At 43.7% G+C, this 21,985-nt stretch overlaps 1 protein-coding gene across 1 annotated transcript in view; it reads right to left on the bottom strand.

The window, feature by feature from the left end:
• Positions 1–21,985, bottom strand: part of LOC104347009 (potassium voltage-gated channel subfamily KQT member 1) — a 518,893-nt gene that overhangs the window by 30,916 nt on the left and 465,992 nt on the right. The window lies entirely within an intron of this gene.

Here is a 21,985-nt window from a genome sequence, read left to right as displayed (position 1 = left end):
CTGTGTCTTAAAGACAGAAATTGTTTCCAAGTGATCAGAACATTTTGCTGACTTTTCTTTTTGATACAGTACTCGCTTTTGTACTCCAGGAATCAGAGATGGATTCAGGTCTAAGAGACGACTTCATTTATAACCACATTTCTTAAAGACAATTGGGTGCAAAGGCTACCATCTCCTTGCAGCTCCATTGGCAGGGCCAGATGCCCTGAAATCCCAAGCTTTTTTGGCAGTTTGCAGGGGAGCTGGGAACCTAGAGGCCAGCTCTGAGGGAGCATTCATTGCTTTCAAAAACCAAGCTCCCCCCCTAGGTTGCCAGCCAAGAACTACTGGGGAACCTTGACTCCCAAGTGGGGTGGGAACATGGGGAGCGGAATTGGGCCTCCCACGTCCCAGCTGACAGCCTTAATTTCAGACCTGTTGATTATTCTGGGGTTTGGCTTTCTTTTTTGACATGCAACATTTCAAAAGGTCTCAGTTTCAACTTAATGTGAATGAGGGAAATTTGTGGAAGCTTGAAAAAACTTGGCAGGATGGAAAAGCTCTTTCTCACCCATCTAAAGTCTTCTGTTTTCTCCAGGATGAGAATAGTGGTTTTCAAGCTTATCTAAATTTTTCCCAGTGGAAGTGGAGTCTCCTGCATAGTGAAGTCATGAGAATAGCTTGCTTTTCTCAGTTATCTTTTGTTGAGCCTGCAGAAGTTGTATACAGACCTCCCTTCACTGGATACTGTGAATGAGAGGGACAAATGCTAATACCCAGTATGGGGACTCCTATATTCAGCTCCTCCAGAGGGAAGGAGGAACTGTGCTCTTCCAATGTCTATATAAAGTTATTGCCAGTCACTTAAAACTACACCTTTTCTTATTTTGGCCTTAATGAATCAATGAACCTACTACTACGAGAAGAACCTGTGGCACCATCTAAGAGCCTCATTATTTGAGATGCCGATATCCAGACTCCTACCAGTTCTTACCAGCTGCTAAATAAGAATGCCTTTTCCATCGATTCCTAATCATACGATTCACCGAAAGAGAGTAGTGCTGACCAAGCCAGTTGGGCCCTACTACTATTTTTCAGTGGTCAGGTCACAATGCAGGAAGCTATTAGAGAGTTAGTTTGAGCTGGGTACACAACAGACAACACTGCTAAAAAGTGCTTTCTCTTGAATGTAGCGGTGTCTGGTGCCAGTGTTTGCTAGATAGTTTATAGTGTGAACTTTCTCAAAGGAAGCCTCCTTCCAAGATCAGTCTATGTATGGAAGCTGGCATGGAGTCCTCGCTGCAGATGACTCAGCAGGGAGCATGCACAACTATGTGTATAGAATCTATACAAACAAACTTCAGCTACTTTCTATCTAACCAGACTGTGAGCAAGCACTTCAACTGTATTTCCCAAAAAGAGAAGAATTAACAGGATGGAATCTTCGCATCTGTTTTACCCTGACATTAATACAACTGTCAGAGAGGTGCAACACCAGTGTGTAAACTCTCTGCTTTGAGCCAGGGCTCCAACTCGCTTCATTCATGGCTCTGACTCACCAGCATGCAGTGCCTGACCGCCTCTACAACTGGATGGTAGCTGTCTGCTTGGGATAGGATTAGGCAATCACAGGTGGCACCACCTGCTGCAAAGCTGTCCTGCCTGGGTTTACTCTGCTAATGACTCCTAGATATTTAAGAGCCTGCTCAGTTGCTGAAGGGGAGGTGGCCAAGGGGACAATGGGCTCCTTGTAGTTGTTCAACAGTATCACTTGACTTTGCCATTGACTGGCATTTGGCGTAGCATGTTGGGTTGCCTGCAAATGGTGCAAGCAGTTGGCTGCGCCTCTCCAGAAAGGTGGCAGGAAGAGTTACAGGTTTATGTTGATCTATAACACAGTGTAGCTTTCTCTTTGCCACAAAATCCATGCTTCGGACAGTGATGTGAACTACTGCGGATTCTGTCACAACCGCTACAGGTCAGTGGTGTATGGCTGCTGCTTTTCTTTATTCCTGCGCTTTCCTTATTGTGCTTTCTGCTCATTTGGATGAAGGACCTGATTAAGCATGTTTCCTGTTGGAGAGCCTAGAACCTCACCAGAGCAAAGATGCTACACACTAAAAGTGCTGCCTTGTTACCTTTGCCTGCAGCCTAAGGATTTAAGCCATTGGAGCCACCTATTGATAAAGCCACCAACAAGTGCCACTGTTACTCTCATTGCTTATTACAAGTCCCAGGCCCATTTTGAGCAAGGGAACTGGCTGTGGAGTCCAGAGCTCCCAGGTGACACCAGAACCTGCACCTCTGGTGTCATTAGCATCTTCTGTGATGATAGATGGGAATTCCTTATGGCATTTATAAAAAATAAATCCCATGTGGAGACTAATCTAAAGTCTTAAGAGTTTAATTACAAAACTCACCTATATAGTCCACCCTCTGCACCCTCTCCTGGGCAATCCCTCAAAGCATACAACAGATGAGAGCCACATAACCAGATGTCCTGAACCCTACACCTTACCTGCCTGGCTGCTCTGCAGCAGAATCTTCATGTTCAGAGGATTGCTAGATGAACCTTTCATTTTTATTCTGATGCAACTTCTTTGTATTTTTAACAGGGGCTCACTGTCTGAAGGAAATGAATGCTGCTGCTTGCTTCCTGGTATGCTCCATAAGCATGTGCTATAAGGTTTGGCTTCAATACCAAATAAAGTAAGTAATTATAAAAACCAAAGTGGATGTAATTATAAAAAACAAAGATCCTCTAGCCTGTGCAAAAGAGGTTACTATTACAGCTACCTGTCTTCTCAGGTCAGGCCAAACTATGTCAGAAAGCCAGGTATCTGTAGGCAGACCACAAAGCAAAACATAAAATCTGTTCTAGTATATGACCAATCTCATTTCTTGTACTGTGCCATCCCACAGTGCCAAGATTAAACCTGGTAAACTAAGATTAAACTCTCTGCTGCTGGTGGCAAGGGCCTTCGGTACTCATACAAGGAAGTCCCTAGGCAAGGTATGGAGTACAAACAGCTGACAGTCTGATCCAACTCCAGAGAACTGAGAAGCAGGCATCCCTCAGACTTCACTTGGAACAGGACTGACTGATATATTTACCCGTATTCAAAACTTCAAGCTTCATCTACAATTAAAAGGAAGTTCAAGTGACTTTCACCCTACAGCCACAAAATGAGAAGACTTTGCTTGTGCACGTGTGCACACACACTTTCCTACACAGTGGGAAACACTGTAGATATGATTTTTGTATCTAGTCCAAGGTAAGCAAGGGTTTGAAATTTTTGGAGGGCAATGTATGTTCATTTACAAATTCCAGAGGGTCCTTAAATGCTGAATAGTAAGAACTCATTGTAATGACAAAGTCCTTGTCAGAATGAGCAATCTGGCACCATTCTTCAGCATATGTACTTTAAGACAGTTTACTCAGGATCAGTTTGACTTCAGGTAAATCAACTGAGAACAAAAGAATTTCATCAAAACCCCACCTCTAGCTTTTAAATGATTACATGTTGTTTGCCATAATGACTGCAACTGCTGTGCTCCCTACAAGTTTGTTTCTTAACACAAGGACATTTTTTTTACTAGCACACTTATTTGTGTGAGTCCAGAGACAGTTTCATATTGCGGGGATATTTTTTGGTTTTCTTCATTCCCTGAGTACACATCCTGTAACAAATATTCAAAACCTAGAAACCTGATGACATTAAAATGCCCAGATTCATTTACTTCTCTGAATGTCATGCGGTGGAAAGACGAGACAGATTTTCTTGCCTCTGGCCTAGTCATCTCTTTCTGATCTGAAGACATCGGCACCGCTAAAGCATCTTGGCTTGACATTTGCTTTATCTGTTGTTTGCAAAGATACTGTTCTGAATAGTACTTTCTTTTTTTGTGGTACCAAATGGCTGGGTATTAAAAGGGAAAAATACTAGTGGAAAAGACATTTGTCTTTTCTGAAGAACAACAAACAGAAATAAATGTTGATCCACAGCCTCCAGCTGTCTAGTAGACTAGCTGTCCCAAGCTGCAGAACAGCCATCCTTTCTGTAGCCCACGTCCCAACATTCACATGCATTCATGTGCTGCCATATCAAGCAACCTTGTTCACTTCAATGCTGATTCTTCAGATTACTTGAAAGTACCCAATGCAAATTAATGAATATAATGACAATATTTGTAGGCCTTGATTCAGCTGTTCAGTTTCTACTGCTGGTATGTACAAGTTCTTATACTCATCTGTACTGTAGGTTCTTTAAGAGTGCCTCTAAATTAAAGTTGACAACTAATGTCAATCAGAGAGGCAAGAGGAGGAAGAAAAGGTTTCTGCTATGACACAGCAGCTTTAATTGCACAGAAACAACACATGACTTTTGAGTGCTCATATCCTTAATGCTACATTGACATATTGATGTTCTTTCTTTAATTCATAGAGTTAAAAATGAAATCTTCCTTAAAACCCCAGCCATCCCTCTATTATCTTGTAGTTCAAACCACAAGAAGCCAAGAACGGGAAGCTTTGAGTTACACGGCTTAGTATGGCTATGTTACACACCTGATATCAATCAGAGTAAAAAAGTTAAGTATTAGTCTTTTTTTTTGTTGTTGTTCTTTCTTTATTTAAGAACCTAGAACTCTCCTGAAATAAGATTGCAATACCTTTTCTTCTAAAGGACCTCATTAGGACCACCTCTTTAATCAGAAATGGCTGCACAGGTGCTCCTGATGGTGCAAGCATCCAATGGTTAAGCCACACATCAAAAATGGGTCAGTTTTCTACTTTATCTGAGGGATGGAAACTTGCATCTTTGGTGGTGACTGCTCTCACATCTGGGAAAGAAATTATGCCCCCACTGACTCCAGCTAAATGCATCTTTCGTTGTTGGAAGTCATGTAGAGTAGGCTGAGCAGAAAGACTGGGAATGACCTTACCCTCTCAGGATAGTCCAGCGAGTGTGACACTTGGAGGGGAGCAATATATGCCTGACTCCCCACAGGAGCTGAAATCAGATCCCCTGTACCCAGAGGAATATAGTTGTTGTTAAAGCAGGAGTCATACCACTGCTGTCACCCTCTGGGCTCTGAAGGAAAGCCACACTGACCACAGCGTTTCATACAGAGCATTATTCAATGGGCTTGCTCAGAGATCACTGAATGAATCAAGTTGTATGTGTGAAATATGTGGTCATGATAGGGATTAACTATGAGGCAGGCAGGCACTGTGCAGCACAGTCCTGCCAAGACAGAGGCACTGCTAGGCACACCCCAAAGCATAGATGTAAGTACACTTGTTCACTTCTGTGTACAAAGCTGTGGGTGCTGGGTCTAAGTGGGAGGTGCTAAAGTCTTATTTTGTGTGCTTAAAGACTTTTATAGTTCTAGATATCCCTACAAAAAGCCCATTTAAATCCACAGAAATACCTTTGTTAATGACGTCAGACTGCTAGTGCTACACTGACCAGAGCTAGTAGAGCCAGAGAGCTCTGTGTCAAGGAAGGAGTCCAAGAAAGAGATAGACTACTGGAACCGCACCCCGCCTTCCCTGGGATGGGCCTATCAGGCAGACAGGACACGTAATATGGAGGATTCCCTAGCCTCTCTCCATCTGGCTGAACGTGGTGACTTAAGGGATAGGAGGCAATGGCAACAAGTTCCTGCCTGGTGCAGCAAGTGCATCTTCTCCATGACTGCTTTACCTTCCCAGGTGCCCTTGCGTAATAGGTATGAGGCTCTGCAAGTGCAACCAAACAATGAAGAGGACAATGGTTCATCTAGCTTGGAGGTGTCGCCGAGGTTAAGTCAGCCTATGCCCTGCATCAAAACCACTTCCATAAAAAAAAAGACAGATCATTGTCATAGGAGACTTTCTCCTGAGGGGAACAGAAGGTCTGATATGCAGGCCAGACCCATTTCTTAGGGAAGTTTGCTGCCTCCCTGGGACCTGGGTTAAAGACGTTAAAAGAAAGCTTACTACCCTGGTACGGTCTCAGATTATTATTCATTATTGATTTTTCAGGTAGGCAGCAATGAAGTTGCTACAAGAAGTCCAAGGGCAAACAAGAGACACTTCAGAGCCTTGGGATGAGTGGTTAAGGGATCAGGAGCACAAGCAGCGTTCTCCTCTATCCTTCCAGTTGCAGGGAATGATGAGGGAAGAAACAGGAAGACCCAGCAGATCAATACCTAGCTCCAAGTCTGGTGTCACAGGCAGAATTTTGGGGTTTTTGATCATGAGTCAATCTACGCAACACTAGGCCTGCTTACAACAGATGGGGTGCATGTGTCTCAAAGGAGGAAAAGGCTCTTTGCACAGGAGTTAGCACAGCTCATTGAAAGAGCTTTAAACCAGATTTGAGGAGGGAAAGGGATAATACCAGGCTCGCTAGAGATAAGCTTGGAGACGGCATGCCAATGTTTGAGGGATGGTGTGCTAGTGAGTCCCTTTAGTCTGCCGTCTCAGTGGAGGTAGGGGATGGAGATCCATGCAACAGCAAAGACACAAGGGTCTTTGGGTTAGAAACCATGGAAGCACCCGAGAATGGTCATGTAGGAATTAGGGCTTCTCCCCAAAAAAAGGTAGCGGGAAGAACAAGCCAAGTGAAGTGCATGTACACCAATGCACGCAGCACGGGCAACAAACAGAAGGAGATGGAAGCCATTGTGCAGAAGGAAAACTATTATATAGTTGAAATCATGGAAATATGGTGGGATGACTCGCACAACTGGAGTGCTGTAATGGATGGCTATAAACTCTTCAAAAGAGTTAAGCAAGGAAGGAGAGGTGGTGGGGTAGCCCTGTGTGTTAGGGAGGGTTTTGACTGTCTAGACCTTAATGATGGTGATGATAGTGTTAAGTGTTTATGGGTAAGAATCAGAGGGAAGGACAACAAGACAGGTATCATGGTAGGAGTCTGTTATAGACCATCCAACCAGGATGAAGAGGCACATGAAATATTCTATAAACAGCTGGGAGAAGTCTCACAATCGCTAGCCTTTGTTCTCGTGGAGGACTTCAATTTACCAGATGTCTGCTGGAAATACAATACAGCGGAAACAGTCTAGGAGGTTCCCGGAGTGTGTGGAAGACGACTTCCTGACACAGCTGATAAGTAAGCCAACTAGGGAAGGTGCCCCACTGGATCTGTTGTTTGCGAAAAGAGAAGGACTTGTAGGTGATTTCACTGTGAGGGTGACAGAGCACTGGAATAGGCTTCCCAGAGAGGTTGTGCAATCTCCTTCTCTGGTGACATTCAAAACCTGTCTGGATGCATTCTTCTGTGACCTACTTTAGGTGGTCCTGCTCTGGCAGAGGGGCTGGACTAGATAATCTTTCGAGGTCCCTTCCAACCCCTAACATTCTGTGACTCTGCGATGTTATGGCTGGAGGTTGTCTTGGGCATAGTGATCATGAAATAACAGAGGGTTTGATTCTTGGAGAAGTAAGGAGGCGGTTCAGCAGAACTGATACCTTGGACTTCTGGAAGGCAGACTTTGGCCGGTTTAGGAGACTGGTTGACAGAGTCCCTTGGGAGGCAGTCCTGAAGGACAAAGGAGTCCAGGAAGGCTGGACATTCTTCGAGAAGGAAGTCTTAAAGGTGCAGGAGCAGGGCGTCCTCACGTGCCGAAAGACAAGCAGGTGGGGAAGAAGACTGACCTGGTTGAACAGAGAGCTTTAGCTGGAACTCGGGAAAAAAAAGAGAGTTTATGACCCTTGGAAGAAGGGGCATGCCACTCAGGAGGACTACAAGAATGTCGTGAGTTTATGCAGGGAGAAAATTAGAAGAGCCAAAGCCCAGCTAGAAATTAACCTGACTACTGCTGTAAAAGACAATTAAAAATGTTTCTGTAAGTGCATTAACAACAAAAGGAAGGCTAAGGAGAATCTCCATCCTTTATTTGCTGTGAGGGGAAATATAGTGACAAAGGATGAGGAAAAGACTGAGGCACTTAATGCCTTCTTTGCCTGAGTCTTTAACAGTAAGACCAATTGTTCTTGGGGTACCCAACCTGCTGAGCTGGAAGACAGGGAGCAGAATGAAGCCCCCATAATCCAAAGGGAAATGGTTGGTTACCTGCTACAGCACTTAGACACAAACAAGTCTATGGGGCTGGGTGGGATCCATGCAAGGATATTGAGAGAGGTGGTGGAAGTGCTTTCAATCATTTATCAGTAGTCCTGGCTAACTCGGGAGGTCCAGCAAATGTGAAGCCCACCTACAAGAAGGGCCAGAAGGAAAATCCAGGGAACTACAGGCATGCCAGTCTGACCTTGCTGCTGGGGAAGCTCACAGAGCAGATCATCCTGAGTGCCATCACATGGCACGTACAGGACAACCAGATGATGAGGCCCAATCAGCATGGGTTTGTGAAAGGCAGGTCCTGCTTGACTAACCTGATCTATGACAAGGTGACCTACTTAGTGGATGAGGGAAAGGCTGTGGATATTGATCACCTGGACTTTAGTAAAGCCCTTGACACCATTTCCCACAGTATTCTCCTGGAAAACATGGCTACTCATGGCTCGGACAGGGATACTCTTTGCTGGGTAAAAAAATGGCTGGATGGCTGGGCCCAAAGAGTGGTGGTGAGTGGAGTTCAATTCAGTTGGAGGCCGGTCACAAGTGGTGTTCCCCAGGACTCAGTACTGGAGCTAGTTCTGTTTAATATCTTTGTCAATGCCCTGGACAAGGGCATTGAGTGCACCCTCAGTAAGCTTGCAGATGACCCCAAGCTGGGCGAGAGTGTTGATCTGCTTGAAGGTAGAAAGGCTCTGGGATTTGGACAGGCTGGATTGATGGGCCGAGGCCAATTGTGTGAGGTTTAACAAGGCCAAGTGTCAGGTCCTGCACTTGGGTCACCACAACCCCATGCAATGCTACAGGCTTGGGGCAGTGTGGCTGGAAAGCTGCCTGGCAGAAAAGGCCCTGAGGCTGCTGGTCGACAACCGGCTGAACATGAGCCAGCAGTGTGCCCAGGTAGCCAAGAAGGCCAACAGCATCCTGGCCTGTATCCGAAATAGTGTGAGCAGGAGTAGGGAAGTGATCGTGCCCCTGTACTCGGCGCTGGTAAGGCCACATGTCAAATACTGTGTGCAGTTTTGGGCTCCTCACTACAAGAAAGACATTGAGGTGCTGGAGCATGTCCAGAGAAGGCAACAAAGCTGGTGAAGGGGTCTAGAGAACAAGTCCTGTGAGGAGCAGCTGAGGGAAATGGGGTGGATCAGTCTGGAGACTGAAGGCTGAGGGATGACCTTGTGCACTCTACCACTACTTGAAAGGAAGTTGTAGCAAGGTGGGTGTCGGTCTCTTCTCCCAAGTAACAAGTGGTAAGACAAGAGGAAATGGCCTCAAGTTGTGGCAGGGGAGGTGTAGATTGGACATTAGGAAGAATTTCTTCACCAAAAGGGTTGTCAAGCATTGGAGCAGGCAAGCAATGCTGCCCAGGGAAGTGGTTGAGTCACCATCCCTGGAAGTATTTAAAAGACATGTAGATGTGGTGTTTAGGGACATGGTTTAGGGGTGGACTTGGCAGTGTTAGGTTAATGGCTGGACTCGATGATCTCAAAGGTCTTTTCCAACCTAAATGATTCTATGATTCTGTGAGTACTTAGACAAATGCAGGAGTCCCAAACTCAGTGTCCACGTCACCATCAGTGATAGCAGCAGTAGCCTGCTTTGATTTCTAGGATGTCCATTCACACTCCTACTTTCCAAACCCCAGCTTCCAGTTAGCCCATGTAACCTTCCTTCTGCACAGCCCCCTGCAAACTAGAGCTCTAAATGAACACCCTTATCTCCCCAACTGTGAGCATCTCATTGCTCACTCCAACCATGTTCTTACACACCTAAAGCACATGGCATCTCCCAAACCTCTGCTCTGGCCCTGCCTTTCAGACAAGGGTTCATACTATCGCTGTTGGAAAGAGCAGCACTAGCATTGGCAGCAGCAAACCAGATAGGTGCTCAGATTCCAGAAACATTTTATATTTGTGTGTTCCCTTAAAACCTGCAAACCAGCAGAGTTGGAAGCATTTGCTAGCCTTCCCTAACCCAGCCTTAAGAAGTAGTTTATGTACTCATTAGTAAGATGCAAACTATGGGATGGAACTCTCAGTGCTAATGATGAAATTGCCCCCAGGATCAAATGGTACCAGCTGTCCAACAGTGACCAGCAAGACTCACCCAGGAGTGCAAAGCAGTAAATGAAGAGCACTGTGTTCAACCAAAATTAAAGAGCTGATGTAGACATGCTGATATATCCAGCCACTAATACTGGATAAATTTGGTGTAATGCCTTGTAAAAATCTGTTTGTCGATTCCAGATGCTCGTGCTTGTAGCTAGTTACTGCGCTTGGGGAGCTCAGATGTAAGTAATTAACATCCTAGCCCTGTTAACATTCCACTTTCATTCTGATGAAGCATCACATTGTAAAGCAGACAACAATAAAAAGCATGTCCATTTCCAAGTTGTTTAAATGTATTAATCATACAAGCCAGGATGAATTTTAATTAATCATTTTTTTAACTTGTGTATGGGGGGAGGGATTAGCTGACAGAACTGTGCAATGTCACTGCCAAAAGTCCTGGCTCTTTTAATAACTGTGTACGAAATTAGAGGGAAAAAAAAATCTTTAGCTTAGTGACCAGACCAAAGTATATTTTTACAGCTGCCAAGGTACTCACTGAAGATATAAACCAGAATCTAAAGAGATCCTGTGTGTGTGTGTGTTGCATTAAGATATCCTACTTACAACAGCACTAACGTTAGTTTTGTCGGAGGCTGAATGGTAGAAGGGGAGGGTGAGGGCTTGGCAGTGGTTGCACTCTGGCCAGTGCTGTGTTAATACATCCAAACAAAATCGTATAGGGAGACAAGTTTCATGTCACAAGTTGCTGTTTTATTTGGTGTGAAGGGGCTGGATTCCCTCCTGTGTTCGTCAGGTGGTGGATGAGGCTGGGGCTGTCTTGTGAGGAGATGTCTGTCCTGTGAGAAGGCACAGGGACACACTATGCTCTCTCAGCATCTGCCTCCTCCTTCCCACCTTACCCCAGTTAGTGCAGGTCAGATGAAGGGATAGTTGAGCTCCCATGCAGTAATCTCCTCTCTGTGCTATAAAGCCTTTTAAGGAGTCTCTTCTGTCCCCACAATGTCCCAAGAACAGTCTTTTGGTTGATTGAAAAATGAGTGGGCAGTCAGGAGCTTAGCCACAGGCAAAAATTCAGCCTCACCACTTGGCTGGTGGGCTGGTGCAAGTTCAGTTTCAAGGGCTACAGGGAAACAGTGCAAAATTGAAACTCAGTGCAGAGAAAGCTCTTGCTAACTGTAAGTAAACTATTTAATGCAGTGCCCAAACGTATGATTTGGAAGTGACTTTGGGCTGGTGAGAGCTGCCAGATTGCTAGAACTGGTATCTGAAGCATTTTGTAAAAGATTCAGTGGATGTTGTCTACCTTGACTTTAGCAAGGCTTTTGACACTGTCTCCCACAACATCCTCATAGGTAAGCTTAGGAAGTGTGGGATAGAGAGTGGACAGTGAGGTGGATTGAGAACTGTATGAAGGACAGAGCTCAGAGAGTTGTGATCAGCGGTGCTGAGTCTAGTTGGAGGCCTGTGACTCGTGGTGTTCCCCAGAGGTCAGTATCGGGCCCAGTCTTATTCAATGTATTCATCAATGACCTGGATGAAGGGTCAGAGTGCACCCTCAGCAAGTTTGCTGATGATACTAAACCACACCAGAAGGCTGTGCTGCCATTCAGCAAGACCTGGACAGGCTGGAGAGCTGGGCAGAGAGGAACATAATGAGGTTCAACAAGGGCAAGTGTAGGGTCCTGCATCTGGGGAGGAATAACCCCATGCACCAGTATAGGCTGGGGGTTGACCTGCTGGAGAGCAGCTCTGCGGAGAAGGACCTGGGAGTGCTGGTGGACAACAAGTTGATCATGAGCCAGCAATGTGCCCTTGTGGTCAAGAAGGCCAATGGCTTCCTGGGGTGCGTTAAGAAGAGTGTGGCCAGCAGGTCGAGGGAGGTCATCCTCCCCCTCTACTCTGCCCTGGTGAGGCCACATCTGGAGTACTGTGTCCAGTTCTGGGCCCCCAGTTCAAGAGAGACAGGGAACTACTGGAAAGGGTCCAAGGGAGGGCTATGAAAATGATGAGGGGACTGGAGCATCTCTGTTACAAGGGAAGGCTGAGACACCTGGGTCTGTTTAACCTGGAGTAGAGAAGACTGAGATGAGATCTTATCAACATTTATAAGTATCTGAAGGGTGGGTGTCAGGAGGATGGGGCCAGACTCTTTTCAGTGGTGCCCAGTGACAGGACAAGGTGCAACGGGCACAAACTGGAGCACAGGAAGTTCTACCTGAACATGGAGAAAACTTCTTTACATTGAGGATGGCAGAGCACTGGAACAGGCTGCCCAAAGAAGCTGTGGAGACTCCTACTCTGGAGATATTCAAAACCTGCCTGGATGCTGTCCTGTGCAACTTGCTCTAAGTGACCCTGCTTTAGCAGGGGGGTTGGACTAGATGATCTTCAGAGGCCCCTTCCAACCCCTACCTTTCTGTGATTCTGTGATTCTGTGGTTCTGTGAACAGGATGGCAAACCCCGTATCAGTTAAGTCCCTGTGTCTAGCCCAGCTGAACCTGAGGAGCTGTTCTCTGAGTAATGTTCACCTCAATATTTACCAACAACTATCTTATTTTTATGCAGATTGGTGTTGACTGTCCTATCCCCTGCAGTCCCCATTGCAAAACAGAAGATGGCCACCACTCTCTTACCACACTAATGCTGTTTAAAATTATTGAAGCCTCTATTGCATACACAGGAGAGTTACCTTCTGTATGCTGAAACCAATGCAACATTAACAGTGGAAATACTTTAATGTCTTCATGCTGTTTGTCTTCTAGTAGCTGGACTTGATGCATTAACCTATTGCTCAGAGATCTCTCAAGTGGGAATGATTTTCAGGCAGTAATATTTTGTCTAAATAGAAACTTAATTGAAAGATCTGACTTTATATGGTCTGTCCAAACACCTTCACCTATAGAATGAATTTTCTTTCTTGAAGCATTTTCTTTCTTAGGGGCCATATTTCCTTTTCATCCTGCCATACAAGCTCCAAGAATGATCAAAGTTTCAAATGGAATCCCAGCTGAAAGTGGTTACAAGAAACTGGAGATAATAAAAGAAATATTGTAAGACCCCTAATATGAGCAGGTCTCATAAAAAAAATGAGCAATCAGGAAATATCTTTGCAAGTCCTATTTTAAGTTCATTTAGTAAATCTATTACATGAGCTCTGAAGATCTAATGTCATAATTCTCCAAAATGCTGTTTCCACTTAGAGATTTTCAGCAAATTTTGCAAATAAACAAATGGCTTCATGACATGTATTAAATTCAAACTGAACGAGATGAAGATACCAGCGCAAAACAAAGTACACAATAAAAGAGTATCTGAAAAGTATAAATCGCAGTTTATAAATCACACCTTATAAATCGTAATTGTCCTTCAAAATCTCCCACCTAGACTTTTGAATTTCTTTTCTGATGCTGATGGTCTAACCTGTGTTCAAATTATCACTTGGCACTTGTAATAAATTCTTAAGATGAATGCAAAAAGAAATACTGGTTTGTTCTATTAATTATGTTAGAAAATGCTGTGCAACATTTGAAATATATCCTTTCAGATGAATATAAATCAAATGTAGCCCTGTTCCTTTACAGTCCATTTCTCCTACTGTTAACAAAAAAATTCAAAGAAATATGAAACGGCTCTGGGAGGGCAACAAGTATTGTAACATATTTTCCTGGAGAAAGGAATAATTTGGATTTTTTTCTGTAGATTGAATCTGAAGCACATTTGAAAAATGGTCAGGAGCCATATGTCTGAAATCTTCAAGGAATATTAAGGCTAAGAGGCTAAATGACTGCCTCTGAGATGCTCTGGAGGATGTAGATTGGCTAAATGATGTCCAGCCTTTGAAAACCTGGATATACTCCAACTTGGTGTTTGGAGAAAAGGGCCTTAATGATTCTTTTGGTATCTGTGTCTATCGTTCAATACAACATCTTGAGCTGGGTAAAAGATGGATGTAATTTGTGAGGATCTAAACCTAAGGCAGCAGCTCTTGCCCTTATATGCACTGCTTCAAAGGCTTCCTGTGAAGACTTGAAGATCAAGGAAAAGGGAAAGATCAAGGAGAACAGAATGAACTATCTCAGTCTGACCTGCCCTTTGGCCAAGCTGTCTGGGGAGGTGGCATGTGGGGGCTTTTAAGACATTCTACTATCAAACCCAGCAAGGGAGCATGAGGTCCATGGGCCCATGAGTTTGGGTGGTATTGCTTCTGCCTCTGTCAACCTCATCAGCTGTACCATCACAGGAACTGGAGGATTTGGGAGGTAATGTGCTACTGCTGCTGGGAGGTTGCATTCTTTCTCTCCTCCCCTCTAAAAAGGGAAAGGTGCTTGAAGGCTTTCCTCTTTTTTACCATCTTGGCTGGAAGGGAATACCCAGCTACTAAAAGAAAATACAGGGCAGAACTCAGGACTAAGAAATAACTTGGAAGGGCTCAGTTTAGGATAAGTTTCTGGAAGCCCTCAGCATTATCATTTTGCAAACTGTGAAAGGAAACAGCAAAAAAAAAAAGTTGACAAATGAAGTCCATGTTCTTCTTCACTCTATGCAGTCTGTAAAGGGTCTTTTTAATCCCGACAGCAGACCCTCACCACCTGGCAGTCCCAGCTACGTTCCTGCTGCCAGGGAAATGGCAAAGGAGAAGATATAAATCTACTGAATGGTATAGGATATTTTTAGTGAAATCTTCTGAAAGATGATTAGCTGGAACACATTACACAGACTCAGCAAATACCTAAAATTCCCATCAGGTTAGATTTGATGATGAGAGAGACACCTTGAGAGGTGACAGACTTAACAAGCTTATGAAGTCCTAAGAGATTTTTAGAAAGTATTATTAAGCCTTGTTGAAGAAAAACATGGAAACAAAAAAGGCAGATCTGCTCATGTCTCAGGATAGTCTAGTCACCAAGAGTACACTGCTCCTGACTACGTTAAACGCCTTTAGAGTGTGCTGATCCTTGTTTCTATTTTGCTCCACAATTGCCCCCAAAGTGAAAAGTACTTTAGATAAAACAGAAAAAACTGATTAGCAAGTTCTACCAAGTGTGCAACATTTAGCCTCCTGAATTTAGACCAAGTCAAGAAACGTAATGGAAATTCTTACTGTGTACAAAGATGGTTATTATCACAACTTCAAAGCTACTCAACCAGTTTTCTGCATACTTAATCTGCTTTTTACATTTTACTATTATATTCAAAATGTATTGCTAGTATGTCCAACCATTACAATAAAAATGCAGTGTTTGTGTTGGCATCTAAGGCACAGTTATGCATTTGCTTGTTTGCTTTTTGAAGCACAAGTAAGCTATGCCAGTTTTCCTGATACTCAAAAATAAACAGAATGGACACTTTTGGTCCAGTAAAATTTGATTGAGAGAGTGTGTGTCCGTAGACGGTAGAATGGAAATTGCATTCAGTCTTCATCACTGTGATTTGCTGGTGTACAGCCATGATAAAACACTGTTAGTGAGCTTTGATGGAAGATGCAAGTCTGGTACTCCGATGGAGTCTGGGAAAAACAAAAAGCCTTTGTCTGAGGTGTGGAAGGGTCCCCAGCATCCTTTCTGAACAGCATTGGTCCTCTAAACATACTTCTAGACTAAAATCATTTATGCAACAATGGAAAATAATGGAAATGAAGGTGAATGGCAAAAAATCCTATCATGCTCTGGGACAGCATTTTGAGAAAGCTCACTATCTATGGGCAGCCCTTACTGGAATTCTGTCATAAAACAAATGAAGTCTGGGCTTATGGTAGCCCCAGATGTGCCAGGCCTCATGAAAAGAAAATGAGAAAGAAGGCAGGTTCTGTTTCCTTTAGGCAGGAAACAACAACAGTGAATTACCCAGTACAGAGCTTTGCTGCTTCTGGTACACAAACCAGTTCACTTAAAGACAGTGTGGGTCTCTCTACCCTCTTCTACAACTGATAGTCCCATAGGGTCTTCCTTAAATGAATGAGAAAATCAGCCTGTAGGTTCTCAGTCCAGATTTCCCTTCCATGACGTGAAAGTTAAGAGCCATTCAGATCACATAGGCTTTATTTATTTTGCTATTTTATTTTATTGAAGGAGAGCTAGCGCAACATGGGGGCTGCTGGGGTAGGCACTGTGCAAGCAGTGGAGAAAGACACAGGCAACGGGGCAGTGCACAGCCCTGCAGCTCTGTTGAGGGAAGCCAACTGGGTCTTGTAAGCATTTGGCCTTAGGAAGAAAGGGTTAATTGCCCCGCTTTTTGTCAGCTGGGGAGGCGCTCAGCCAACAAAAAATTGGGAGGGGAAGCAGGACAACCAGATCTTCAGAGCAAGAGGGGAAAGAGGCTGCCAGGCCTTGCTGTTTGTGTTTGTATTTCTGTTCTAAGTTCTGTTTTGAAATAAAACACATTATTACACCTCTGCAAACTACTGAGTTTTATAAGCCAGCCCCACAATACAGCCTACAATCTCACAGAAACAAAGTCTGGGGGCACATGTAGGAAAATAAAGGGAAAAGAAGATAGCCTGTGGTCTCAGCAGCTACTTGTGCTGGCAGGAGCAAGTATCTGCATAAAAGCAAAACTAGGAAAACATCCATTTGATATACTTTCCAAACTGCAGCTTGATTCAGTCAAGGATCTTTGCATGCTCAGCTCCTTTGTTTCAGTCCTACTACTGCTTGTTTTTCAAATTGGCTATTTGCTGCAGGAATTTTGTTTTAATTTAACAGGCAGCTGGAGCTTATTAAACACGATTTTCCGTGGTAGTATTTTATATCAGTACTTGATAATGGCATACCTGTAAACACCCTCTATAACGAGCACCTTTAGGCGCTCATGGAATCCGCCTGCTGCAGTTGGCGTGGTGGGGATGCTGGGTAACAACGGCGTGGCAGCTTAAGCCCAAACTTTCTTCAATGCATTTTTCCCCTGCTTCCTAATCTCTCCTGACATAATGTTGAAAGTTATTACTTAGCTGCATAAAGAAAACCATCTGTCAATTATTTACCTGCTTACATGTGGGACCAGGTACTCAGAAGCTGTTACTGCAAGCCAAGGCAAATGCCCAGCTTCCAAGAAAGCAGAAATCCAATTTCAGCCGTCTGATTCAACCGTCTATCTAGGGTAAGTCAATAAAAATCTGTTCTCTGTCAGAGAACAACTGAGATTCCTCCAAATACCATTTTTGACATCCAAGTCACGGCTGAGTAGCCCTTAAACTTTTTTTGAGAGCTCTTGGAAAATGAGATTTTTAGCAGCTGTAAGTATGTATTTAAGTGCGCATCTTGCTGAATAGATGTATGGAGATTCATCTACGAAGTGTATACTCCTTGTGTTGTGTAACAAAAATGCTAACATCTGAGCTCCATTCAGCGTCCAGAGCGCTCTTGTTCTAAGTTACAGAATTTACTGCTTCTCCAGTTTTCCTGGCATGAAGACTGGACTCTTCAGAAGCACTTGGTGTCTGTTGAAGTCTCGTCCTGTTGGAGTCACTATGAGTTTAACAGTAATTTCGGTGGAAGTAGACTTTGAATAGAGGGGTTTTGCTACATGTGCCTTGACTAAAATTCCCATTTTTCCCCCTTCCATCCTGCAAATAACATGAAACTGCACCAAAGGTTTTGTAAGACTGCTCAGAAAGACCATCTGGGAAAAAAGTCACTCCTGAAGAAACTTGTGCTTTCCTCTCTCATGACCTGTAGGCATATTTTTGCTAATGTTACTTTCTGCTATGGTTGGTAGACTCACTTGAGGTCCGCAGATTTCTTACAGGGCTCCATGGAGCTTAAAAAGAGAAAGCCAGGGCTTTTTGTTTTAGGCTTATGTGCTTGAATTTGCTGTAGCATAGTCTTCAGTGGATACTGCCCCCCCTGGATTCACAGGATTGGAAAAGTACTAAAAACCAGGGTTTCAGACAGCCATTGCTTAAAATGAAAATATATCTTTTGATAAACAGAGATTCTGTCATTTAAAAATCTGGCTTATGTTGTTAGAGTTTTCATTTTTGTTGTAATTTCTTTTTTTTCGTCTGGTAATTTCTAAGGAGAGGCTAGCAGTCCTGAAACAGAGTTGTCTAGATGGCTCTTTGCTGACACCCTTGATCCAGTCTGGGTAAATCTGGTCAACTTGTGTGGGGTGCCTCGTCTGAGACTCATTAAAAGAAAAGAAGCCTAATGCCCAAGGAATTTATGCTATATATTAGTGGCAATATTGCCAGACGTGGGGAGGGTTAAAACACTTGCTAATAGAAAATTCCAGGCATATGTTGCTCACTTCCCTGCAGAAGGACAGAAAGCTTTAGGAATATATTTTTCCTCCAGCCCCTCAAACTGGATGGATTAATAGAACTGTTTCCTTGAATTACTTGCTCGCAAATCATAGCAGTTATAACTTGAACTTCCAGATCTAACGTGCTAAAGATTTTGTAGAAGATAAACTCAGATTACATTTGCTGTAAATAGTCGGCATTCATGTAGCAGTGTGTCAGCTACTGGAATAACTGTGTGCTGGCCTTAGCTTTGCAGATGATCTTTTATTTGCTGATGCTCCATCTTTTCAAGAATAAAAAGAGGAAAACAAAACACACTTAGTGTTGGTTACAGTGAGATCAGTTAGGTCAGTGCTGAGCTTTTTGGAAATCCCAGACAATGGAAGCTAAAATGCTTATTGTGCTGGCTGGATAGGAAAAATGTGGAACCTATAGAAGCCAGAAGCAAAATGGCCAGCTTAAGGCAGCATTATCAGCAGCTGCTTTTCAGTCTTAAATAGAAAGTGCTTTTTAAGGAGGTCTGTTGGGAATACTCCTACAACTAAGTGAACCCATAACAGCGTGCTGATGATGACTAAGTAAATGGAGATGGAGGAGGAGAGTTCAATGGTTCCCAAAGGATTTGCCATATTTCTTTCCAGGATTTCTTGGACAGAATTATATGTCTGAGCTGTTTGTGATGCCTTCATAATAAGTACGGTCCTTATGAGACCTCCTATGCGTGAACTGCTCCAATGCTTTAGTGTGTGCAATGGGTCAAACGCACTTGGCACACCTCAGGCCCTGTGGTTGTACCTGTACTCGTAACACAGGGCTAAGCCCTGGCACCTGATCATCATTGCTACCGTGGTGCTGGCTCTGTTTGGGCCAACTTTGCCCTCCCAGAAAATATGTGGGTATGAAAACACCACTCCGTGTTGGATGGTAAAATAGGATGGGTGGGAACTGTGCTGAGCCCATTGGCATAAGTGCAGGAAAATGGGCCCTATGCTGTTTTGTTTCATATTAAAAATATGACCACTGTGTATGGGCTGCAAAGCTGAGCTAGGATGCCTTTTGCTCCTCTACAGGGGGGGCCTGTCTGAGATGTGCAGTGAGGGATGTCCTAGACCGTTGTACAAAATCTTCAGATTTTCCTGGGATAGAAACATAAAATTTGAAGAATTTGCATAAAGAATGTCAGGATTTACAACGTCCTTTCAGCAGGTTTTTTTGGACAGTTTTGCATCCTGTGTTTCTCTTGCATACAAGATGCTGCACAGTCCATGCAGCAATGAAGAAATCACTGTTTTGCTACAAATTAAGTATAAACTCTACTTAGAGCTCACAGTCCAAGGATACTTAGACCAAACCATAGATGATAGTGAGATCTAGATCTTCCTCTTTTTGGCTCTTAAACCACCTCTGCTGTTCAGGACAAGCTTTCTCTAAACCCATTTTGTTGTCAGTTATAATTTCTTTTTCAAAACACTTAATTTTTACCTGCAGTGGGAGCAGCTTGACAGCATAGAGGACTACTGTCGGGGGCACACATGCTGCAAATGCCATTGGAGGCAAGTCAGCCCTTTCAAAGACATTTTTAAAATATCATCTCCACAGCTTGTGTGGCCATTTGTTAAAAACAAATGGCATTTGGGGAGTCTGGAAACCAGGAGCAGCCATTAGGTGGATCTAAAATATGTGTCATCTGTTTAGTGTTGTATCCCCTTACGCACTGTCTCTTCTCAGAAGGCCAGTCCCTCGAGATTTGTGAGATCAGAGGGAAACAGGAGACCCATCTGCAACCTGCTGATTAGTCAGTCATCAACAGATTATCTTGTACAAAGGGATGAGGGTAATGGGCTGAGGCCAGCTAAGTGCATATATGGTAGCGTATGCACCAGTGCCACAAAGATGGGAAAGAACAGATGATGTGACTTCTGGGGAGGGCACCTTTAAACAGACAGAAAAAGAAGGGTGGGATTGTTGGGTGAGTCACTCCAGAATACTTGGCATCGATATCAAATCAATGGGTTCAGCCTGGTCTTGCGGTTTCCTTTCTTTCTGGGCACGGATCTTGACAAGCCAGAGGAGCTGGTGGGTGTACGGTATTTGCAACCGCTTTATTTTCTCTGGGCTAAAAATACTCTGCAAACTTTGGTTTTATTTTCCATTCCTAACAGCTGAGCCCTGGTCTGCAGGGAATGAATGCGTTATCCCACTGTGAAAACATCTAAACAGGTGGAAAAGACAAGGGAGGGTAAAAAGGGAGGGTGAGGAGTCTGGTTTTAGAAAGAAATCCTGTTTCCTTTCTAAAAACAGAGCGAAGGTCCTGTAGGTTATTTTAAAACTAAAATTTGTATTCCCATTCTCATCTATTTGCTTTTGTGAAAGAGTCCTGTGCTGGGAAACATCAGGAAGAAAATAGTTATGGAGACACTGTCAGAGGAAAGAGAAAATTCTGGGCACTGTGCTGCTGTTTCAGTCAGACCGGAGCATTCTGCCAGTAATGCTTCATTTTTCACCTGTAGCTTCTGTTATGCCAGCTGTAGTCTCCCATTCAGCTTTACCAAAGTGTTTTCTTTCCTCTTCTTCTGAGAAAGTTCTTTATGAAAACTATCCTAGTTCTGAGACAGCTCTGTTGAAGCATCGTAGTGCTGACTGGAGGTGCTGTTTCTGTAGCCATCCCTGTGCCTCAGCAGAGAAAAGGCTATCAAATAGGTGGAATTGTGCTAAATGTTATGTTTTCCATTTTCCAGTATGGAAATATTTTCCATTGAGAAGCATGATCCTGCCTGGTAAGACTCTCTTCATCCAAATCCTGTCTGGATTGCAAGTAAGTCTGCAAAGGCAAGGGCTAATGCACTAATCCATTCTAGTACTGTATGTCTTTATAGAAGCTTTTTTAGAAAAGAAAAATAAGAATAAGGGTCCAGAGACTTATACTATACAGAATGTAATCAATAAAGTTATTCAAAGTTTTACACAAAAGCACTCACACAGATCATTAGGGCAGAAACTTTAATCCACTGAGGTTTAGAAAGGAGGAATTTCTTAAGTAGCACCTGAGATTTTTTTTTTTCCTCTCCAAGTCTGTAGGGCTTTGTGGATTGTAAATCCTGCCAAAACACTTTTTCAAATAAATATTGGGGAGGAAAAATAAAAAAAGGAGTAAAGGGAAGCCAAGCTGAAATTTGATAAACAGCCACAAGATTTTACCCCTTTCAGGGGTCACTGACTATTGCCCCAAATTCTCCCCTAGGTGATGGAAGTTAGTAAATAATCATAAACAGAGGGGAGGAAAAATGATGCTGGTGAGAAGAAAAAAGCCATGCTGGTTTCACCTTTCCTACACCTGAGCTTTTGGGTAGGCTTTGAATTCCCTTAGATGTGCCTCTCACCATTTGTAATTTTTCTGCATGTCATCTAAACAAGGGCTGGCTACACATACCCACTGCCCTTACTGAATGACAGGTTGGGGCTGTGTGAGCCTTGGATTTGCCTTGCCTGTCCACTAGCAGTTTTGTACCTTTCAGCAAAGGCAGCTAGGCTAGAGGAAGGCCAATGGATCAAGTACAAAGGGACGGGCACTTTTCCTCTGACAGGCAAGCACAGCTTGGAGCATGCT

Source organism: Leptosomus discolor, chromosome 1 (assembly GCF_034619465.1).
Source record: "Leptosomus discolor isolate bLepDis1 chromosome 1, bLepDis1.hap2, whole genome shotgun sequence".
NCBI lineage: Eukaryota > Metazoa > Chordata > Aves > Leptosomiformes > Leptosomidae > Leptosomus > Leptosomus discolor.
The sequence above is the reverse complement of the archived record's forward strand: the minus strand, read 5'-3'. Positions and strand labels throughout refer to the sequence as shown.